The sequence below is a fragment of the Gossypium arboreum genome, chromosome 9 (genome assembly GCF_025698485.1).
Source record: "Gossypium arboreum isolate Shixiya-1 chromosome 9, ASM2569848v2, whole genome shotgun sequence".
NCBI lineage: Eukaryota > Viridiplantae > Streptophyta > Magnoliopsida > Malvales > Malvaceae > Gossypium > Gossypium arboreum.
The window spans coordinates 32549802-32572349 of record NC_069078.1 but is presented as its reverse complement, the minus strand read 5'-3'; the positions used below and the strand labels follow the sequence as shown (position 1 = coordinate 32572349).

General features: G+C 31.8%; 1 long non-coding RNA gene across 1 annotated transcript; it reads left to right on the top strand.

Annotated features, from left to right (window-relative positions):
• Window positions 1-185: 185 nt before the first annotated feature.
• LOC128280577 (uncharacterized) lies at window positions 186-1421 on the top strand. The gene is made up of 2 exons (XR_008270673.1): window positions 186-592; window positions 1201-1421. It is a non-coding gene; the product is annotated as an uncharacterized LOC128280577 (long non-coding RNA).
• Window positions 1422-22548: the final 21127 nt, after the last annotated feature.

Below are 22548 nucleotides of genomic sequence, written 5' to 3'. Positions count from 1 at the left end.
ATCATGTTCGATCGCGATGCAAAGTTTTTGAGCCATTTTTGGAGATCATTGTGGGGAAAGCTCGGAATGAAGCTGTTATTTTTGACCACTTGTCATCCTCAAACGGATGGAAAAATTGAGGTGGTAAATTGAGTATTGACTAATTTTTTGCATGCCATTGTCTGTAAAAATCTAAAATCGTGGGAAGAATGTTTACCTCATATCGAATTTTCCTACAATCGCTCCGTCCATACTGCTACTATGTTTTCTCTCTTTGAAGTAGTTTATGGCTTTAATCCATTAACTCCCCTTGATTTATTGCCATTTCCTAACAATCATTTTGTGCATGTAGATGCTAAGAAAATGACCAAATATGTCAAGGAGCTCTATCAAAAAGTGCGAGCTAATATTGAAGCCCGAACTGAGAGTTAGGTTCAAAGGGCGAACAAAGGAAGAAAAGGGGTAATCTTTGAACCCAGTGATTGAGATTGGATTCATATGAGGAAAGAACGGTTTCTAGCTCAACGACGATCTAAGTTGTTACCACGAGGAGATGGTCCATTCCAAGTTATTGAATGGATCAATGAAAATTCATATCGACTTGACTTACCGGGTGAGTATAACGTTAGTGCAAGCTTTAATGTTGCTGATTTGTCTCCTTTTGATGTAGTATCTGACTTGAGGACAAGTCGCTTTTAAGAGGGGGAATGATACGACCTTAGCTCGGTGTCTTTACCGAATCCATTGAGTTGCCACAAGGGTCTATTACTAGGTCACGAGCTAAGAAATTTAAAGACACATTGGCAAGCTACGTGGAACAAGTTAGGGAAGAACAAGAATATGAACCCATTAATCATGCATGGATGAACCCCATAGGTGTTACTTGCAATTTATTGCAAGTAGAATTTAAATTTTAATAAACTCATCTTAAGTTTAATAAATGAGTTGCTAGTTTTAATTCAACTCGTCTTAGTTTATTTATTTGAGTTTTATTGAACTTCATTTAATAAGATTCTTATTTAATTAATCTAGTTACTAGGATAATTTATTGAAGCATGATTTCAATTTTATTTAATTTTGCTTCTTTTAATTAAACTAGTTGCTGCATTAATTGATGCATTTGTTTCTAGTTCATTTATTGAAGTCAAGTATTTAATGTGATTGAGTTTAATTAGTGATTAATTGTGTTTAATAAAGTTCATTTTAATTTGTTTATTGCAGGTGTCCCTTCATCTCACAACCGTTACATTTCAAGGCTGTTACAACTTAATGAAAGTGACTTTTCAAGTGTTTTTTTCAGTTACAAAGAAAGGAGCTATTACAAAGGAGGTTTCATACATTGATTAAGGAGTTTTAAGGAGCATTTTAACACCTTTTTAAATCTGACAGCAACCTCTTCACCTACCAGTTGATTTTGTTCTTTCAAATATTAAAACAAGCATTCAAAACACCATGAAGTAATTGGTGTCTTTTCGGCTAGCCATGGAACATCTCAAGAGACATTTTTCAAGCAATCAAGGATATTTATTTAGCTAAATTAAAGTGAATTCAAGGATGGAGTTAATTTTTACAAGAATGCCAAGAGACTTGAGTTTAAATTCAGTTTTAATTAGCACATTAAGATGTGACTATTCAGCTAGTTTTTCTATACCTATAAATATGTGTAACCAGCCATTTTTGAAGGACATTTGGACATTTTAATAAAACTCTGCTCATTTGGTGAGAAATACTTTTCTCCGATTTTGTTTAAAGACTTGTTGGCTTATCTACAAAGCTAGTGGCGTCAACCCGTTCTTTGCCTTTCCCGAACTTATCACTTTCGTAAGTGTGGCGTTCGAACCCTATACCGAGGTTCCTATCTTTCTTGATAGTGGGTCGAGGTTTTGACCAAATTTACAAACCTTTTCAAAAGTATATAAGTATTGGGTCAACATTAATTATTGTGGGTTCTTGCTTGCTTCTTGAACCGTTTCTTTCCATCTTTTTACCATATCCAAAACATAATCAACTTTTACCACTTATTTGGTACTCAAATATTTTCCTTTTCCAATTAGCCATTTTATTTTTTGATCTTTTAATCCTAGTTGAGCCTATTTCATTGATTTAGTTATATATCTATTTAATTCAACCATACTTTCTTGTAGACGATCGGGCAACGTAAATATGACTCGACTCATCATTCGAGGCGGATTGTGTCAAGTATATACTAATAGATCTATAATTGAATAACTATAATGATCACTAAAAGTATGCACACACATAGACCATTTATCACATGTGTATGCCTACGGAAGCTATGTATTTAAAACATTGGAGTGTGTTTAAAAATAACATATAATAAGTAACAAAATATGTTGAGACAATATGTGTTGATTGTTGTTGAGTGGCACTCAATAGTGCCAACTATAAACTGTCTTTGAGGTAGTTTATTACTTGCCTCATTTGGTTTGACAATTTAATGAAAATCTTTGGACCTGTTAATGTATTGTTTTATTGAAGATATTATGATCCATGTATGGAAACCAATCTTTGGCTTTTGAAGATTGGATTGGGTTCAAGTGAATCAATTCAACCTTTGGACTGTGGACATTTGATTGAAATACTATTGTTGATATTGGAGAGCGCATCTTTGATTGATTATGCTTTGACTGCTAATTATGTAATAGCTATTTTTAAGGAGTTACTTTGTATTCACTTAGATTCTATGTTAGCAAGACAAAATTGATATATGCTTTGAGGCTTGTCTAGTTTATGTATAAGAGCTTATTGGGTGCATTATATTTTGTTCATTGATGAACAGTTTGTGAGAGAGTGTAAATTATTATTGTAAACATTGTTGAGTGTTTGTTGCCCAAGTTCTTTGAGAGAGGATTTGGAGGTGACTATTCAAAGGTGATATACTTGGGGAGTGATAGAGTGTGAATCACTTCTGTTATTGTGGATTAAATATAGTGAAATTACTCGCTAATCTAGGCTCCGTAGACATAAGGAAACTGAGCTACGTAAACAAATCTTGGTGTTCTTCGTGTTTTTGTTTGCATAGTTTTCGCAGTGCCAATTCATAGTGGCCACTTTAGTCTAGCACTTCCATTACAATTTTTTCTTTTAGTAAACAAGAAACTTAAGATATCAACAAAATGTATTGTTTGAAACTAATTAATAATAACACATACAATATGTATGATATTAAAATGAAAAAAATTTGATTAAATCATGAGTAAAACAAAATTTAAACACAAACACATTAGATTGAGAATAGTAAATGCACTTTAATTGTTTATCATGACGTTGTCATCAATTGTAAGTTGATGTCAAGTTAACTTGTGACACCAACTCAGTCAACAACATTATTAATGTTACATGCGCATGCGTGTGGAAACCATGTATTAAGAATTTAGTTGTGTGTTCAAAAGTAATATATAATAAATAATAAAATGTATAGTTTGAAACTAATTAATAATAATACATGAAATATGTATGATATTAAAATAAAAATTTGACTAAATTGCAAGTAAAATGAAATTTAAACACATAAATACATTAGATTAAGAGTACTAAATAAATACATTAATCCTAAGTTGGTGTAGAGTTAATTTCTGACACCAACTCAATCAACGACATTAATTTACTATTATTTAGGACTCTAACAAATTTGGTGTCACGAGTCAATTAAGCATCACCTCGGTTAAGGAAGTTACAAAATATCCTTTCATATTTAAAATATATTATATTATTCGATGGTACTTTAATCTTTTTCTTTATAAAAACAAAAAAAAAATTATCTTATAGGGGGATTTGAATTAACACCAATTCATAAAACCTTAGATTTACCACTCAACCAAAGTTTTATTTTAGAATTCTTTTGAACATTTTTATTTTATTATGCCCACTTTATTATGTCCATTAATTGTGTCTATACTATTTATTCCATCTTTGTTTAAGCCTTTCATTGGAATCAAACCAGTACCTTGATGGATTAAGGCATCATTGTCACTCGGCCACCCCGAGATTTTTTAAATAAACGCATGAAGAAGTATATAAAAAGCTTTTTATTCATATCTGATCAAATTTATTCATTCAAGGATTGAAGATCGGATTTATTCTCTAAGATCTTAGACACAATATGTGAGGATTTGTAAGAATTTTTCTTTAATGATTTATATTGGGATTATTTTTATCTATGATTAATTATGATTGATTTAATTAACTTGTTTTATTTCTATGTTGTTAACAATATTGAAAGATTCGATCTCGAATGAATTTAGATTCTTATTCTTTATATTTAATTTATCATTGTATAAGCACAAGAAAAATTCAAATTTGGTAAGAAGCTTTTATATTTCGATCATTTTTTTTTCAATTGTGATATATATTGAAATTATTAAGTGTGACATGATATCAGTCACGTCATGTGACTCGATTAAACTGACTCAAGATTGGGCAAAGTTTGAAGGGCCTAAATGCAACAAGAAACGTTCAAACCATTTTTTTTTTTCATATGGACATTGAGACCTTGTGATGCATGATAAGTAGTGTTAAATTTACATAGCTTTTAAATTATTTTCGTGTTTTTTTATTACAACAATTTAATATAATATGTCTTTAATGAGTTTGGCGTCATTAATATGTGTCCTAAAACATGTTTTAATGCTGGTAGTTATAGTTAAGTTAGTTGGTAGTTTATATAGTTAGTTTTATTGCATTTTAATGTGTCTTAAAACTAGATACTTAATTTTCCTCTTTTATTACAATTTTATAATACATGTTTAATTTGTCTTAAGTGAATTAATTGTGTGTTTAATTGTGTCCTAGGAGAGTCCAATGGTTGATCACCTTAAAAGCTACAAGAGGTTCCTCGGTTTTGCCAAGAGTCAAGGTTGTTTTCACACCTTAAGTGGTTGTTCGATTCAGCTTGGAAAGTGGTCTTTTTCACCAACAAGTGCTTCATCAATTGCACTGTCCAAATGGGGGTTGAATGAGTCCATTTGAATGGCCTTCAAGAATATGTCTATTAGTTATTTCCATGCCTCATAAAGCCATCGTACAACAAAGGAGTTGACTTTTCCTTTTTAAGATTTCTTCAACCTTAAATATTCACAAATTCTTCTCCAACATCAATAAATGACCAGCTACATTCATCATCTAAGTTCAAAGATAGCAAGGAAACATGCACTAAGTCTAAAGCTCCTTTTAATTCGTGCATTTCACATTAATGGTTGAATTTTTCTAATAGCATACATAGGTCTATATATTTCTCATTTATGGATTTATTTAAGGTTAAACCTTTTAGACGTTTTATGATATAAACATATTTGAGTTAATCTTTTTATGCACAGACCGTATTTATGGACCTAATGAATAGGGTATTTCGGCCGTACTTGGACAAGTTCATCGTCGTGTTCATTAATGATATTTTGATTTATTCCAAGGATGAAATAGAGCATGCGAAGCATCTGAGAATTGTGTTGCAGACTTTACGGTAAAAACAATTGTATGCTAAGTTTAGCAAGAGTGAATTTTGGCTCCAAAAAGTAGGATTCTTGGGTCATATTATTTCCGGTGATAGCATCCGAGTTGATCCAAGTAAGATCTCTACCATTATTGAATGGAAACCACCTAAAAATGTAGCTGAGGTTAGAAGCTTTTTGAGTTTACTCGGTTACTACTGAAGATTTTTGAAAGGATTTTCCATGATAGTGACTCCAATGACGAGGTTACTATAGAAAGACGTGAAGCTTGAATGGACAGAAAAGTGTCAACAGAGTTTCGAGAAGTTGAAGACATTACTGACTGAAGCTTCAGTTTTAGTATTGCCTGAGCCGGGAAAAGAGTTTATGGTCTATAGAGATGCGTTCTTAAATGGACTGAGTTGTGTACTTATGCAAGATGGCAAGGTGATAGCCTATGCTTCGCGACAGTTGAAGCCATACGAGAAGAGTTATCCGATGCATGACTTAGACCTTGCCACCATTGTTTTTGCCTTGAAACTCTGGAGGCATTACTTATATGGTGAGCCTTGCCGTATATTCACAGACCGCAAGAGTTTGAAGTATTTGATAACTCAAAAAGAATTGAATCTGAGACAGCGGAGATAGTTAGAACTAATTAAAGATTACGAACTGATCATTGATTATCACCAGGGAAAGGCGAATGTGGTCACCGACGCGTTAAGCAGAAAATCTTTGTTTGCACTAATGGCCATAGATGCTCGGTTGGCGTTGTTTAATGATGGTTCAGTTTTGGTAGAGCTAAGAGCTAGGTCGACATTTCTTCAGGAAATTTATTATGCTCAGACTAATGATAGTGTCCTGCAAGCTAAAAGAGCTCAATATGAGTCGGGCAATGAATCAAATTTTCAGATTAGTCATGATGGATGCTTGATGTTCAAAGACAGAGTTTGCGTACTGAGGGACGATGAAATTATTCGAAAAATCTTGCAAGAGACACATGATAACTGTTTGACTATTCATCCGGGAAGTACCAAGATGTTTAATGATTTGAAGAAAATGTACTGGTGAGACGGCATGAAAAGAGACATCTCCAAATTTGTATCGAAATGCTTGATATGTCAGTAAGTCAAAGCTGAACATCAAGTACCTTCTGGTTTACTACAGCCTGTGATGGTCCCCGAATGGAAGTGGGATAGAATCATTATGGACTTCGTGAAAGGATTACCATTGCCCCGAAAATGAAAGATGCTATATAGGTTGTGGTTGATAAGTTGACAAAGTCAGCTCATTTTATTCCGGTAAGGACAGATTATTCACTTGACAAGTTGGCTGATTTGTATATATCTGAAATTGTAAAACACGGGGTATTGTTATCGGTTATTTCAGATAAAGACCCAAGATTAACTTCGAGATTCTGGAAGAAGTTATAAGAAGCCTTGGGTACTAGGTTGAGTTTTAGTATAGCTTTTCACCCACAGACTGATGGTCAGTGTGAACGGATGATTCAGATTCTTGAGGATAGCTAGGAAAAATACCTGCCATTGGTAGAGTTCGCCTACAACAACAGTTTTCAAACGAGTTTGAAGATGGAGCCTTATGTGGCCTTATATGGTAGAGAGTACCAAACTCTATTATATTGGACAGAACTCAAGGAGAGTCAGATTCACGGAGTTGATCTAATCAAGGAAACTGAAGAAAAGGTTAAAGTGATACGTGATTGCTTAAAAGTGGCATCGATAGACAAAAGTCATATGATGATCTGAAAAGAAAAGAGATTGAGTTCCAAGTCAGGGATAAAATATTCTTGAAAGTATCTCCATGGAAAAAGGTATTGAGATTTGGCCGGAAAGGCAAACTGAGTCCGCGATTTATCAAACCATACGAAATCACTGAAAGAGTTGGAACATTAGCCTATCGCTTGGCATTGCCACCAGAACTGGAAAAGATTCATGACGTATTCCATGTATCTATGTTAAGGTGATATCAATCAAACCCCTCTATTGTGATTTCACCGATGGAGATTGAAATTAGACTGGACATGACCTATGGTGAAGAACCGGTAAAGATTCTGGCTCGTGAAATTAAACAGTTGAGAAATAAAAATGTGGCTTTGGTAAAAGTCTTATGGCATCGACATGGTGTGGAAGAGGCTACATGAGAGCCAGAAGAAACCATGAGAAGCCAATATTCGAACCTGTTTACTGGTAAGGCTTTCGAGGACGAAACTCCCTAAAGGGGAGAGAAATGAAACATCCTAAAATAGGGCATAGTCGGAACGGTGGTTTCGGGACCACAAATATGACGTTGAAATATTTATTTTATGATTATTATAAGGTCTAGAATATGAGAATATGCATGTGTTAAAGTTTCATGAAGAAATTCTATGAGTAAGGTGTTCAATTGAAAATTAAGGACTAAATTGAATAAAGTGAAAAACTTGGATTCTAGAAGTAATTTGTATGAAATTGCTTTAGATTATTAATTAGAAGTCCTTAAAGAGCAATTTTCCCAATTTTTAAGTTTTTGGACAAAAATGGGCATGTATAGATAAAATTTGAAAGAAGGACATTTTGGTCATTTGGTTAATTAATGAAATAAAATGGGAAATTAAGCCAAAACTCAACTCATCTTCTCCACCTTGTTGCCGAAATTTGAGAGCCACCATAACTAGGGTTTCTTCACTTTTCAAGCTCAATAGTAAGTGCTCCCAAGCCCCGTTTTTAATGTTCTTCGTATTTTTAAAATCCTGGTAACTTACTCTCTCCATTTCTACCTATATTTTGAGTTAGGGTTTATGTATGTAAAGTGACGCATGTGTGACATGTTTATTCTTTGATGATTTATGGAGGAATATGAAAGTTGGATGTGTGTTAAACATCTTTTTCTAGGTGATTTTCATAAAAAACCCCTAAAATGACCTTTTAGAAAAAGGTGTAAAATATGTGGTAGAAATGTGAAATAATGAAAAAATGTGGGCTGCCATAAAAGGAAAGAACATTTGGCTAGGCTTGGGTAATGTATAAAATTCATGCATTTCATCATACGAGCCTAGGGACTAAATCGTAAATAATATAAAAGGTTAGGGGCAAAATGGTCATTTTTTTCGGGGTGAAATTTAGACTCGAAAAGAATAATTTGAGGTATTAATGATTCATTTTTTATTGTTATAGACCCCGAGGAATAAATTCTAGAGGTTGATCAAGGAAAATGAAAGGTTTCAGAGTAATCGAGACACAAAACCGAAACGGATACCAGGTAAGTTCGAATAATTTAAGTAAACTATTAATATGCCTAGTTACATGTGTTATGAATGTATGATAATTGGTTATAATGATGGCATGAAAATTCATGAAATATGTTAATAATAATAAAATGATAATAAATGTCTCGGTTGAAGTCAAAAAAGGAAATTCGATAGATAAACCATGGCTTACATGACTTGAGATCATGTATGTGTTGCAGAAAAGGATTTAGCCCGGACGGGTAATCTGTTGATCACAAATATATAAGGATCTAGCCCGAAAAGGTGTTTCTTGAGTGATCAAGCCTCCCGAAGAATATGTGTGCATTGTGGATTTAGCATGGACGGGTAATCCGACTAGGGTCTGAATTTAGACTAGACTGGTAATTCAAATCCGAGCTCATTACGAGTGTTTGTCACTGCAAGGGATTTAGTCTGCACTAGTAATCCCACCGTATGATGTGAGGTTCGCGGGAGTGCATACTTGAGATGATCGCTCTTATGACTTGACGGGTAAATGGATAATCCATCAAGACTTCCGAGAAACTCAACGGGATTAACATGAGATATAAAAATGAAAATGTTGAATGATGAGTTCATCTAAGACAAATTGCATGGTACATTGTTATGACACTAACTTGTTGATTTAGTGCATGTGATAGGGAAACTATTTCATGTTTGTTTGTTTTATTACCTAATATGGATGCATGCTAATTAATTGGTAAGTTTACTTTCCAGTTATTCGGGCTTACTAAGCATGTAAATGCTTACCCCTCTTTTTTCCCTGCCTTACAGAGCTCATGGACTCGTGAAGATTGGGAGACGGTTCGAGAGTCAACACAGTATCATCTTGTCTAGCTTTGGTATATAGATACACCTATTTTGTTCAATGGCATGTATAGGCCTTTTGTTATTTTGTTATATGTGTCATTTGATTAGCCAATATGAAGGCTTATAAAAGTATACATATTCACTTGTATATGGCCATGGAAATTGGCTCATTTTAGTTTAGGTTATGGTCTTCAAAATTGTGCATGTTATGTACCAATGTTCTTGTGATGATTAAATATGGTGTATTACAATTAGTCATATGTAGCATGACCAAATCACATGGGGTGGTTAGGCCACAATTTTTGAAATGAGTTAAGATAACAAGCCAATCTTAATTGAGTCACAAGTCATGGAAATCCTTAAGATAAAGGGGACAATCTAGCATGTATAAAAACTGATAAGGTGAGGTTTACATGCAATAAGGTATATTAAGGTCATTTAAGAGTATAATTAGACCATGTTAAGTGTTATTGAAAACTATAAGTGGATATGGTTATTAAAGGGTGTAAGTCTTGGACAATAGCCTAACAAGTTCAACACGGGTGGACACATGGGCATGTGTCTAAGTCGTGTGTGACACACGGACCTTCCAATGGGCGTGTGAAATGGTCGTGTGTCCCCTGCACCTAAAAATATTAAGTCAGAATGCATGGTAGTAAACACACGGTTAGGGACACGACTGTGTGTCTCAACCGTGTGGAGGGCACGACCTAGCACACGGGCATGTGTCTTGGCCGTGTGCCCCTAAATGCATGCTGACGTCATAAACAGAATGCACGAGTTTTTGGGCACGTGCGACCACACGGGCGTGTCTAGGCCGTGTGAAGGACACGGACCAAGGACATGGGTGTGTGCTTGGACGTGTGAAACCCCTATAGGTTCGAAATAGAAAATAAATTTAATTAATTCCACACGGGTAGGGGACACAGGCGTGTCCCAAAGCATACGAGCGTGTGCATTGCCTCTACATGGGCGTGTAAGGATTAACTTAGAAAATATTTTTTAAGAACTTTTTCAGGTCCTCGGTTTAGTCTCAGACCTTTCTCAATGTATGTTTTGGGCTCCGTAGGCCCATAAGAGGGACACTAAGATGTTGTTTGATTGGGTTCAAATTGGAATGAAATTTTATAACCCGTATTTCCCGAAAATGTTCGAGTACATGTCTGGTAACGCCTCGTACTTGATCCCGGTCTCGGGTACGAGTAAGGGGTGTTACAAAAATCATGTTTTCAATCTTGGAATTTGTTGTTTTATGTCATTAATTGAAGGTTTCGAGCTTCGATTTTTCATGTTGCATGTTGTAATGAACAACATTCTATTGCTCTTTCTTTCATATTTGTTATAAAAAATGAAGTTCGTGATTTGTGATGAAATTGTAAGGCAACACTTTGTCTTTGATCCCGAAGTTAACTTGAGTTTACAATATGATGTGATTTCTGTCACATCATGTTATGATGCAGCTCGAAAAATAACTCAAAGTTGGCCCAAGCTCGAAGGGCCTAAGCACAAGATGGAACTGTTCCAAACCATGCAATTTTTGCATCTGGACATTGAGGCCTAATTATTCATTTTTGTGTTGAATTTCACAGCTTTTTATCTATTATATGTTTTTTTATTACATGGGTTTTAAAGTGTTTTAAACATGTTTGCCACATTTTAATATGTTTTATAATATTATGTTTTGTTTTATTACATATTCAATATTTTGTTTAATTATGGCTAGTTGTTGCATATTATTTGTGTCTTAAAAGATGTGTTTAAATTATGTGTAAAGTTCGTGTCAAGTGTGTTTGTTATGTACGTGTAGAGTCCATTTTTTAGTCAAGAGTCTAAGCTGAATTTTGGGATAAGAATGTTGCAAAGTTGATGGTTGTAACACCCCTAACCCGTAACCGTCGCCAGAATAGGTTAAGAGGCATTACTGGACTTACAACTTAGTTTAAAATAATCATATGTCAAATATCATCTCATTTCAATAATATAAGTCAATCATATTCAATATGAAATTAAATCGAGCCTACAAAGTCTAAATCATGCTTTAGGGACCAAATCGATAACATATAAAAGTTTCAGAACTTAGAAAAATTTTCAATTTTTCAAAGGTTACACGCCCGTGTGAACAAGCCGTGTGCCTCACACAGCATTAGACACGCTCGTGTGTCTAAGCCGTGGTGAAACAGGGCATACATACTGACTTCTCCACACGGCCACAAGACACGCCCGTGTGCCAAGTTGTGTGAAGATTAGGGAGGCTACTGACTTGGCCCCATGACAGCCACACGCCCGTGTGCCAGCTCGTGTGCCTCACACGGCAATAGACATGCCCGTGTGTCTAGGCCGTGTAAAAACTGGAAGGTCTATGACTTTAATTCGTAGGGTACCCCAGGGGACACACGGTCGTGTCTCTGCCCGTGTGGACAAAAATAAGTCATTTGAATAGCCAATTTGCCACCCCAATTGGGTCAATCCTACAAGCACCAAACCAAGCATATTTCCAACACAATTTCAGCCAATTTCAATACCAAAACATACATCGTTCATACCATAACATTATCAAGCATTTACATGTTCAATTCGCATACCAATTCATGCCATTCCGTAAATCCAAAACTTACAATTTCATGATCTCAAACATATAGTTTGGTAATCTCCAAACATACAACCAATTATCATACTAAGATCTTACCAAATTTCCTTGGCCAACCAAAAACATATCTCATTAACACATTAGCATCGCATATCAGATATCATTATCAAACTATGAGTTCAAACATAAGCTAGCGATATCACATGGCATGATATATATACATTACCAAAACCTAACCAAATCACTTCTAGCCTATACATTCCATACTTTAAATATACATTTTCAAAAGGTACCAAAATGAGATTCGATAGTGTGGTGACAATTCTCGATGATCCCTGAGCTCACAGTAGCTTTGATATCTATAAAACAATGCAGAAACACACAAAGTAAGCTTTAAAAACTTCGTATGCTCGTGCCAAATATCATCGACAGTTTTATAAATATAAAACATCAACACATAAACATTTATTAATTCTCAATTCATCTATCAATTCTATGCCAACACAATTCATATGTTTATACCAATTCAACGAACTTCATATACATAATGTCATCTACCACATAGGTATCATACATACCTGGACCTTCCAGTATTTATTCATTTTTGTTCCCACCTCTCGTTCAGATATTTTAATACTTTCCGAAGATTATTCATACCTTAACATTCGCACACTTAGTGTTTTAAGGATCAGTCGAAGCTAGAACGATTCCGCACACTTAGTGCCATCTCAATTAACCAAAGTTATCTCAGTATCGCACACTTAGTGCCTCATATAGCCGAAGCTATTTTGAATCGCACACTTAGTGTCAAATCCAGTTGATTTATCATCGTATTCAACCATAATCAAATATATATACAATCTATGTATAAATCAAGCATCAAAAATATACTTGTAACATCATGTTTTATGTACGAACTTACTTCGTACTCGGAATTGTCGACTCGGATTATCTACTCTATAACCTTCGACTTCCCTCGGTCTAAACCCGAATTCCTCTTTTCTTGATCTATATATATTTAAAATTAACCTTTTTATTCACAAAATAATTCAAATCAATCCATAAACATTCATTTAGGGCATTTCACAATTTAGCCCTCACATTTTCACATTTTGACACTTTAGTCCCTAATTCACAAAATCACAAAATACACATAATTTGCATATACTCATGCTTGGCCAAATTCTCCTAGTACTCATACTAGTCCACGCATTTCATTTATTTCACATTTTAATACTAGTCCACACATTTCATTTATTTCACATTTTAGTCCCTCAATTTACAATTCTTACAATTTAGCCTATTTTACTCAAAATCATCAAAAATCCAAAGACAAAATATATAAACCTAACATCAAACTTTCATATATCAACAACTAACTTCATAAAACTTACAGTTTCTTCAATGGCACATTTCAAAATCATCAACAAAATCAGAAATTGAGACATGGGCTTGATAGTATACAAAACAACGATCTCAAAAACGTAGAAATTATCAAAAATCGATCAAAACACATACCTCAATCAAGCTTGGACCATGGCTGAATGCTTCAAAAACTTAAACCCTATATTTTCTTTCTATTTTCGGTGGAAGATGAATGAACCAAATGAATTTTTAACCTTTGTTTTATTAATATTAACTTAAATTTATCTTTTATTATTTGGCCCTTTGTTATAAAACCATTAAATCATTAAACATAAGGCCATATATGTCCACTCATGCTTTCAATGGTATAATTGCATCATAAGGACCTTACAATTAATAAACCAAATCAAATATGCACTTTTAACAAATGGTAGGCAACTTTTACATTTTACGCGATTAGGTCCTTTTTCAAAATTAAGCACACAAACATTCAAATTTTTATACGAGACTTTCACACATGCTCATTCACCTACCATTTACACGGAAAAAATATTTAAATATTTTTCTAACTCAGATTTGTGATCCCGAAACCACTATTCCCACTAAGGTCTAAACCGAACTGTTACAATAGTTACTTATATGGTTGCAGGTGCCTATTCATATGTCCCAAGAGTGACCATTCATATTACTAAAATCATGCACTTGAGAAGCTCCTAGAATATTCAAGAACTAGCCTTCAATGTGATACATGTGACCAATCATATGGTGTGCCAAATGCATGTCTCCATGTATGCCTTAATGAAGAAGGATTCCTGAACACAACAAAGGGAAGGTACTCATTAAATTTGGCCAATGTACCAGCCTATGCATGAACCGAATTGGGAGATGAATTTCCAAGAATTCATGTTGTCCGTTCAAGTATTTAAGTGTAACAACCCGTTTTTCAGTGGTATAAAAAATAGTGGTTTCGAGGCTATAAATCCAACGAGTAAGTTCGTAAATATTATTATTTAATGTTTACGAGTCAAATATGGTTTTAAAAAGATTTTTGATATGATAATTTATGCTATTCGAGTGATTAATTAAGTTCAAGTGGTAAGACCCTAAGGTCAAGTGGTTTTAGAAAATGAGATATCGGGACCTCGTTTCTATAAACCAAGCCGTAAATATTTTTATAAATATTTACGAAGCATCATCAAGGTTGTAGTAAAATTTCATTAAGAAATTTTCATGTTTTGATAATAAATTAAGCAAAAATGACTAAATTATAAAAGGTGCAAAATGTAGTAAATATAGCATTTTAGTGGTTTAATGGCTTGATTATTAAATTAGAAAGGACCAATGTAGTAAATAGTACTTAGTATTAACATTGGATGGCACTATGTATTAAAATGATAAAATATTATATGTTTTAATGGAAAAATGGTAAATTTTAAGAAATTAAAACAAAATTAAAAGAAGAAAAAGCCATTTCTTCTTCATATTTTCAATTCACCATGCTGAAACACCATGGAACTCAACTTGGGAGGTTCGACCATTTTTAATTCTCGCATGTAAGCCCATTTTGATTCCGTTTCTTATAAATTTTATGTTTTTGAGATCGTTGCAACTAGGTCTAGCTAGCCCATACCTTTGTTTTTGAAACTGTTAAATATTTTGAATGTTGTCATTGATGAATTTATGTGATTTTAGATGTTAAATGATGAATTTTAAGTGTTGGTTGGTATTTGAAAGTATTTTGTTTGATGAATTTGTCAATTAGGAACTAAATTGTTAAAATAGTAAAAATACAGGGATTTGTTCTGAAATTATTGGATAAATGGGCCGAGCTGGATGCCATCAATATTCGGCTATTATGAATTTGCAATAAAAAATGGTTAATTTGCATGTTTTAGGTTTAGGGACTAAATTGAATAAAAATGAAAAGTTGAGGGCAATTTTGTGAAAATGTCAAAAATGACTAAATTGCATAAAATAATTTTTTTTACTATCTAAATTAATGAATTGAATGAAATTATTAATTTAGATCAAGATCGAGTGGAAAATCGAGAAGAATGAAAAATTACCAAAATGCCCATGAAAAATTACCAAAATGCCCTTGTACTTTGACATTTCTGCAATTTAGCCAAGTAAGTTCGTACGGTTTAGAATTTAATATCAGTATGAATTATTATGTAGATTATCATTGAACAACTTATATATTTATTTTTAATTGTCGATAATTAATAGTAAATTGAGATATATTATTGAATTTTATACTCGGTTGGATTGAACGCGGGATTAGAGTACAATCGTGATTTGGTGTGTTACGGGGGATTGGAGTGGAGATGAAATTGGAGGGAGATATCGGTATATTACCCAAGTAAACTGAGGTTCAGCATTTATTATGAACTCTCGCGTTATACTTTCTGTTTGGCGTGATTCGGGTAGATCAACTCTTATGAGCTTCTATTCAGCTCTTATGAGCTTCTGTTGGCATGTTTCGGGTGGACCAGCTCTTTTGAGCTTCTGTTTGGCATATTTCGGTTGGATCAACTCTTATGAGCTTTTGTCTAGTGTGTTCAGTCTATCTGACAATGTACTCTTATCCGTAAGTCGTTCTTCGAATAGAAAATCTCGGTAAGATAATTTGTTTAATGAATTTGAAAGATTTGTTATTTATTGAATATTGATTTGAACATAAATAAATTCATCGATTGAGATTGTGGATGATGCTTAGCTTTGTGCTAGGCTTATTGTTACATTATGTTATGTTTAACATTAATGATATACATTGAAATGGTAAGTGGTCGGAAATATGCTTATGTTCATGAAAAAGTAGTAAGATTCAAAGGTATATTTTTTTATGAAATGATTTATCATGTGATTGACCTCAAATGAGTTATATACATAAATACACTAACTTGTATATTGATGATGGTGATTAAGCTTATGTCAAGCGCAAATGATAAAATTAAAAAAAAAAACACTTAAAACCCGTCTCCTCAACATATATCTTAATACACACAAATACCCCAATCGCACATCCCAACACCATATTCGAGATCAACAAAAAGGAAGTAGAGACAAAATCATAACCAGGGAGTAACAGATTCAATTAGTGACAAAATAAACAAAGAAAGAAAACCAAAAACAAAGAACAATGGAAAAAGAATGGAAAACACCACTGCCAATAAAAGGGAACAAAAGAGAAAGAAAGAAATAATAAAATAATACAAATAAAAAATTTAAAGAAAACGACGTGAAAGGGATGAGGGAAAACGTGAGGGTTTAATCTTGAAAAACAAAATTAATAAATAAAACTTCCTTTATTTAAAAAAAAAAAAAAAACCAGATCCTATCCCCTTAACCATCTATTAGAGATTTTTTTTCATGAGTTTAAAACAAAAATAATTTCACTTTACACGCATAAAAATTTGAACACAAAATTAAAAGGTATATAGAAACTTAACCACTATGCTACTCAACCAATCATTGTCATTAAATAAGCAAAAATAATTTATAAATCATATGTTTAAAAAAAAGGGGTTTAGGCAAAAATAGCAAAAATACAAAGTAAAATATTTAAACTCAAAACTTCACACACACTATTCACATCCCTTAATCATCGGACCAAATTAATTCTCTTGACAAAATATTCACCATCTTAACTTAAAAATTCGAATGTGACCACATTAGGTTTCACCAACCCAATTTTTTCTAACTCGATTTTTGGGATGTGACATGAATAATATAACTTATTTTATTTACAAAATGACATTTTTATAATTTTCTTAATTGAGTTAGTGTTTGGTTGACTCGTGACACTAATTCAATCAATTGTTTAATTAATAGTATAGATATACAATTGACTTAAATAATATAGTATTCATAATAAAATTAAAACGTATAAAATATATCTAGATAAAGTTTTAGTTAAGTGGTAACAATAAAATTTTATTGACCTAAATGTCATGAGTTTAAATCTCACATTTTGCAAACTTTTTACTGTCTTTTTAATTAAATAAGCAGACTAAAATATTCTTAAATAATATAAGTTATTTTAATTACAAAAGATATTTTTGTAATTTTTGTAACAATTAATATTTGATTGACTCGTGACACCAATTCAATAAAGGGTTTAAATAATAATATAGATTATAAAATTAAATATTTGCAATACTTATTAATGGTTAATTTCGAAACTATTTTAAACGTTTTACGCATATTAGCCATAATAGTTAGTATTGTTCTAGTATTGCTCATTCTGGTCAAAACATTCTATTCCCGTCGTAAATTAGAATAATAAATTTTAGGTTCTGTTCTAGTATAAGTTCTGATTGATATTGGTCACACTGGATTTCGTCTGTATCGGATAAAATATAGTGTATCAGTCTATATTAAAAATTTATTTTAAAATATATTTTAAATTTTAAATTAAGATTTTTTATTAATTTATTTATTTATTTGTATAACAATATAAGAATAAATTGTACATATAATCACTCAATTATAAATTTTTTTAATTTAGACACTTAAAATAAAAACTTTACAATTTAAACATGTACGCTATATAATTTGTTCATTCTTAGTAAAAATTTTAATGAATAACATGTGCATCAATCATTAAATGTCACATTACATAATTTATCATAAATGTTACATACCATTTTAAAAGACACAAATATAATTTACATAATTCTAATTATTAACCAAAATAAAACATTTTATTATTTTATGGGTTTGGGTGTCGACCCTTGTCTCCTCATAGGTCAAGTCAGCCGCTTGCACAAGACAGCCACTGCCCCTGAGCCGAGCCCCGACCTGGCCCAAAACTCGAACCTACTTTAAACCCCATTTCCTAGAATATAATTGTAAAGCTTAAAAATTATTAAATCTCTTCCTCATGTTTCTTTCGTTTTTTCCTCTGATATTTTTCTAGTTTGAAAATAACTTGAGTTTACCTTTTTCTATTGTAGTTCAGGGTCTTTCCTTAGCTCTTTTAAAATGATAAAAATTCCCTCCAATCTTTTGCACATTTTAATAAGGGTGTTTTGCTTTCTATTTAATTTCGTTACTGACTTTTTCTTGATAAGATGTTCTAAGTGTGGGGGCTTATTTTATTTCCCGGTTTTCTTAATATATTTAAAATTTTAAAAAATTATTTTGAATTTATTAAATTATGAATTGTTATATAAACAGTAGGGATGATTTTATTGTTTAGTTTATGAAATAATTTTTTAGCTTGTTTATTTTGAATGTGTTTAATAATGAATTGCATTTGTAAACTTTATTAAATAATATTTTATATAATTGATGAGGTTTTTTTTTTTAAATTTTAAAATCTACTGAGATTTGAACTCATGCCATTGATATTTTTAAAATATACTTTTATGAGTATTTTATATTTGAGATTTATTTAATTTCATTACTTGATATTTATAAATATTTTTATATACATATGTAAAATGTTTTTAAAAAATAGCAATAAATCTAAAATAATATATCGAAATCAACCAGATGTCGATATATCTATTGATACGGTACTAACTAGAGGTGCTCATGGGCGGGCCAAGTTCGGGTGAGCTCAACTAAAATTTAGGCCCATTCATTGAAATTTGGGCGAAGCAGACCCAAAAATAGGCCTAAAATTTTTCCAAGCTCGACCCAAATAAAATACTAAAACCAGGTTGGCCCTACCTAGCCAACCGGCCCGTATTTATTTTTTATTATTTTATATAATTTTAAATATATATAATACATCAAAATACTAAAATAAATCAAAATAAATATTTTCCAACAAATTGAAAATAAATTTTAAAAATATATAGATTTAAATAGCACTAAGATAGATGTAAATTAACAAGCAAATACCTCTAAAATAATAATAAATTAACAAATGCCTTTAAAATAATAATAAAATTAATAATAAAATAAGTTTTATACAATATCCAAATAATAACAACAAAATAGGAGGAACTAATAGTAATATGGTAGCAAAATAGGGAGAAAACAACAAGAAAATAACATTCAAAAACAAAAAAAAATAACAATTTTTTTTGTCATTTAGTGAATTCGGGCCGGGCCCAAAAATACCTTACCCGAGGCCCAACCTATTTTTTAAACGGCCTCATTTTTTTGTCCAAGCCATTTTCGGGCCTATATCTTTGCTCAAATCCTCTCACATTTAGGCGTGCTTCGGTAGGCTACTTTTGGGTAACCGACCCATAAGCAGGTCTAGTACTAACTATCTTGATATCAAGCGTCCCTTAAACCATTTTTTTCTAAAAAATTACAAATTTGAGTATATGATCTATAAAATAAATGTAAAAAAAAAAGATTATTTAAAAAAATTCACCAATTTAATTTTAACTTAATTAATATCAATATTATTATTCGGGAGAAAAATATAAATTTGAATATGTTAAAAAGCAATATCGAACAATTTACTTAAAAGTTGGAGAGGAGGTGTGAAGTTATTTTAAAAAAACCCTCTTTTTCCCAAAAATGCAAAACAACATTCTCCGGCTTTATGTTCACCATTGCCGCCTTAAATGTACCAAATCTAAGGATTAACTTGGCAGCGGTGAACTACAGCATTTTTTGGTGTAAACAGCAAAATAAAAGCGTAAAAGTACAGAAAAGTTTAAAAAAAAAGGTTAGACCTATCACATTTTTCATTCCCTGTTAAGCAGAGAGGCTAACTGGGAAATTTGATGGGACAGAACCCTAATTTTGACCTGGTCCCTAATTCACAGATAGCTGTTAAAGGTCATTTCGGGGTGAAGAATGGGCCATATGAGCACCAGGGTTCTTTTTATAAAAATAATATTAAAAAATAATTAAATATAAAAATTGTATTAATACATATTAATTATGAATATGTAATATTTTTTTCGGTGAATATCAGTTTTGTCTGACTAGTTAGTGGCACCACCCTATTTTTTAAAATAATCTTTTATTGATATTATTTGATACAATGACTGTACTAAATTGAAGTGTTATAAATCAAAATGTTTAAAGATCCAATATTGAACTTTCCTTTTAGATAAGTTATTATAAAAAAGAAAAAAAAACCTTAAAAGGGGCGACACCAAATATATTTTAAGGGATAATTGCTTCATAAACTCTTTTTTGCTTATTATTTTTGTAAGGTGCTTCTATTTTTTAAAAATAACCACTTTAATCCCTCTCATAGCCTTATTATATGAAACCTCTTCTATTTCAATTTTTTTACAAGAAAAAGATGGTGGCTAAATTTTAATTTCAATCCCTCTATTATTTTGAAATTATAAGATAATGGTTACTTTTTAGTTTTAGGATTTCGAAATAAATCTCAATCACATCCTTTTAAGACCCTTTACTATTTATAATTACAAAAATCTCACATCAAATATTTAATTTTTACAATTTGGTCTCTTTTGGACAAAAATAACAATTTACACTTTACAATCTAGTCTTTTTTTTTATATATCTAAACTTAAAATTTATCAATTTAATACTAATTTCTTTAAGCACTCATCAATGACAACTTTTAGAAACTTTAATAGTTTTTACAAATTGACACATGAACTAGTTAAATTACGCTCTCATGACCTCAAAAACATACAAATTACAAAAAAGAAAAAAAAAAAAGATTAAATTGAACATACCAATTAATGGCTGAAAGGTTGAAGCTTTAACAATGGCTTCTTAAGTTTTCTTTTAAGTATTTTCGGGGAAGAAGATGGAGAAATAAAGATAACAGCACTTAAATTATCTTAGATTTATTCTTAATTAATTTAAATTAACTTAATTAATCTTTAATTAATTAAACTATAATCACAATTAATTAAAGTTAGTGGAAATATACATCATTCTCCACTATATAATATACTAAGATGGTCAAAAGGTAAAAAAAATTAAAAAAAACTAAGATGGTTTAATTACTATTTTAAACCCTTAGCAATATAAAAACTACAATTAACTATTATATCGACAAAATTACTGGTCCAAACTTTCATTTTAATTACTATTTTGAACCCTTAGCAATATAAAAATCTATAGTTATTAGACTTTTACGATTTAGTCTTTGTATCTTAATTAACTATCATATCGACAAAATTACTAAACCAAACTTTCATAAACTTTCATACTAGTCTCCTAAATATTAATATTTAATATTTACTAACTTGATTTATGGTAATGGGATTTTGAAATTGTCGTTTTCAGCACTACTAAAAAATAGACTATTACAAGTGGCATCATTGCCATTCATTGGAGTGGAGGAGTTGACAGGGTTGGCATCATTATTTTTGCTAATGGGATTGTGGGTAACATTATTCTATTTCTGAGACATTTCCGATCCACGCTCATTGAACCAATTGTTGATACAAGGTACAAAATGTATGGAGGACAAGAAGGAGATCATGATGGTGCAGAGGAGTTCCTAAAGAGGCTGAAAGCTAGAACAATGACAAGAGGACAAGCTACTTAAGGAGATAATTGCTCAAAGTAACCTTAGGGTGTTAGGAGATCCATCCCTTCTTCATCGTTTTTCAGGGTATTTATAGGAGAGGTTCTCTTGTCCTCTAGAATGATGTGGCTGGATAAGCATTCAATTCCACCAAATGTGTAAAGGATATTCACAAGCTTATATCATGGGACCTTATCAATACAAAGTTATTCTGCCTAAATGGACACCTTATCATATCATGTGTATGTTCACACTTGGAGAGTCTTCATACCTAAAAAAAGGTGAATGACTCCCTCCAAAAGTGTTAAAGGCAGGTGCCCTGTCAAGACATTATTTCAAATAGGGTCAACATAGAGGTTAATGGTGTGTTCAGTGTTGACACGTATCCAAGTGGCAAAGGGGTCTGATAATATCTAAAGAAATAAATACATTAAATTTATTTTACATTAGATTTATATAATTATTTATGTATATAACATGTAAAAGTAAAATAATGTTACATTGATAATGATGTCAATAATTTATAAAAATAAAAAATTAAATCAAATTTTTGTTGTACAAAATTAAAATTTATATACGATATTACATCTTATGTTAAATCAAACTTTCATGCATAAGATAGTATTTTTGAAAGTTGAGTGGTAAATAAGTTTTTATGCTT